The sequence below is a fragment of the Cynoglossus semilaevis genome, chromosome 20 (assembly GCF_000523025.1).
Source record: "Cynoglossus semilaevis isolate Cse_v1.0 chromosome 20, Cse_v1.0, whole genome shotgun sequence".
In the NCBI taxonomy this organism is placed as follows: domain Eukaryota; kingdom Metazoa; phylum Chordata; class Actinopteri; order Pleuronectiformes; family Cynoglossidae; genus Cynoglossus; species Cynoglossus semilaevis.
The window spans coordinates 10,290,786-10,293,626 of record NC_024326.1 but is presented as its reverse complement, the minus strand read 5'-3'; the positions used below and the strand labels follow the sequence as shown (position 1 = coordinate 10,293,626).

The 2,841-nt window shown below is 42.2% G+C and overlaps 1 protein-coding gene across 2 annotated transcripts in view; it reads right to left on the bottom strand.

The window, feature by feature from the left end:
* Window positions 1–2,841, bottom strand: part of vav3b (vav 3 guanine nucleotide exchange factor b) — a 100,579-nt gene that overhangs the window by 25,122 nt on the left and 72,616 nt on the right. The window lies entirely within an intron of this gene.

The window sequence follows — 2,841 nt, the reverse complement described above, 5'->3', positions numbered from 1 at the left end:
GTCTATCAGCGCAGACAGGACCCCAGGTGCAGGCGGAAGCAAAGACGCCCCTGAAACAGACAAACACATAATAGCAGAGAGGAAATGTCTCGCAGGGACGGCATAAATTGAACACCATGACCCGGGGGGTTAACGTGGTGTACATGGGGGGCAGGTGTGCAGAGTGACCACCAGCAAGTCCCAGAGTCTGACTGGAAGAAAAATAAGCGAGCTAAGATCCTGCTGGCCAACCAACCTGACATGGTGCTGATTGACAAACAAAAGGCGGGATGTAGTGATGGATGAACCAATCCCAGAGACAGTAACAAGTGAAGCAGTGAAATGACCACGGGCTGAAGGAGAAGCTCCAGAAGATGCAGGGAAAGCAGCAGGCAGTAGACCCAGAGGGGGTCACAGTGTCCTCCATGATGGACACCAGAAACCTGTGGCTCAATATGGAGGAACTGTTCAGTTCTACAGGTCTCAACAACTGTACTTGCTTCATTTTCCTCCTCCTGATCATAAGTCCATTGAAGGAGTCCTGGCACCACTCAACTCCAGCTGTTCCAACAGCATTATAACCAGTCAACATTAATATTTATGACATCTCTGCACGACCCTTGTGTGACCTTTACATACTGGCTCCAGTCTATGTACTATACATGCTTATACTAGTGCTGTCAAATGAAATGAAAATATTTTTTAAATTTGATTTATTACATTTAATCACGATTAATGCTGATAAATCATGACACCTTCACCTTTTGTGACTGGAATAATTGATATGGAAAAATGTCAACGACATAAGGAAAATTACTCGCGGACCAGAAAATACAGTTTGGTGGGCTGTATTTGGCCTGCAGGCCTCTGGTTGATGATCACTGATCTGGTGAATTAATGTTTTTTTCTACTTCCAAATATAATCGATGTAATGTAAATAAAACTCAGGTCTGTTTTTATGAGCAGGTTGAATCAGGGAGCGTGTCCCTTCTGTTTTAAGTGTGTGAAATTGCTGTTGACAGCTAATCGATAAACAAGTGTCCCTGCTCACTGAAGATCTTCCTGTTTTTGTTATACATAGTACATCAGCCGGGTTGTACTGCATAAATACACACTGTGTACTATTTCTCCAGGGACCCCCATGTGTTCTGTGGCCCTCAAAGATGATCAGGAAGTCTTCCAGGAGAAATAAATAAAAAAAAGTTTTGTTCTTAAAAAGGTCAAGTTTTTAAAATACGTAGGAGTTTTTGTTTTTCTCTCGTCCATACTGTGTGAGATTGAACTGAGAAAAAAAAATCTGCTGAACATATTTGGGTTCAAGGACTTCAAGCTAATATTAATCAACATAAGAGCAGGAGATTTGCAACCTAATTCAAAGGAGTAAAAGTAAAGAGGAAAAACTGAAGGTTTCCACTGACCCAACCCCTGACAAAAGAAGAGAAGAGGCGGAAGGAAGGGTAATCCTTAGAGAAGGGTTTGCAATTTTGCTAAGTGAATCATCAAAGACGAACAATTAATCACAGATCATTTCCCAAAAGAAACAGACAACTGTTTTGATCAGGGGAAGCGGCTCAACCTGGGGCTTTGGACTGAAAACCCAAATCATTTTGGGGGATTGAAAGATTTTAGAGTTTTAAGGATCACATCGACCAAATTCAAGTGGATTCTGCCTCGGTGTCTGGCGGCCTGTGTGTGTCCATGTGTTCACAGACAAATAATGTCATATAAAGACGGATTTTTATTTACAGATCCATCTTTTTGCTTCATTCTGCTAGTCTTGTAAATCAAGCTGCAGCGTCTCCTGGTGGTACTTACATTGAATAAATACACAGTTACTGATGGCAGTGATGTCTTTCTCTTGTTAAAGAGTTTTTTTTTATTCACTACTTTTTGTGTTTTTAACAAACAATCCCACAGGGAAATATCACTATTTCAGCTTCTGTTTTCTACTGTTGAATTAAAAAAAAACCTGCACTTGGGAGGCATTTAATATTTAAAAGGTTTCACTGGATTCCAGCACCTTCCTTGCATACTGAGGACGGTTTTCTCAGCAGACGTGGCCTCTGGACCTCGTGGCCTCCACACTGCCCTGCCTTCCACAACACTCTCTGCTCATGCACGCAGCCACCCAACAGACCCATCACATCTCCCTGCCTGCTCCGCACCTCCACACTTTACCTTCATGCTTTATTCATTTTCCATAACATGAACATCACAAATAAGTCTGCGTCCGTCAGCCAGTCTTTGGATTAATGTAAACCCTCAGAAACAGATCAGATTCAGTTGGGAACAGGAATCGATGGCTGCTGTTTGCATTGTAATAAGAAATGACTAAATCTCTGTATAAACTATAGAAAAACAGTGATGTTATGTTCAGTGACTGTGGGAGTATGAAGGACGAGTCCTCGCAGATCTGAGTTTATCTTAAGTTTTCTTTTCTTTTATAGCCTCCTGGTTAGTTTTTAACAAATCAGTGCCTTTCTTCTTTACATTCCTCAAAACAGAATCCACTCAGTGCCTGTCCTTCCCAAGGCTTTCTAGACTGGAACGGACACAATATTTAATATTTACAATATAAAAAGTGCAGCACGATGGAGACGGTCTGATCGCCTTGGTCTGGCATTAAGGGTTACTCTCATGTCTGTTTGGTGCCTATCACTAGCCGCGGATTTGCCTGGTCATAAATAATGCAGTCGCCACCCTGCCGGCCAACAATCACTTCAATGGAGAGAGCCTGCATTGCAGATTCTCAGTGTGACAAAGGTCACTTCAAGGAGCACAGCAGAGCTGTGTGACGGAACAACAGGAAATATTTGATGAGAATGTTTGTGCACAGGAGTTCTGTTTGCACATGCACTATGT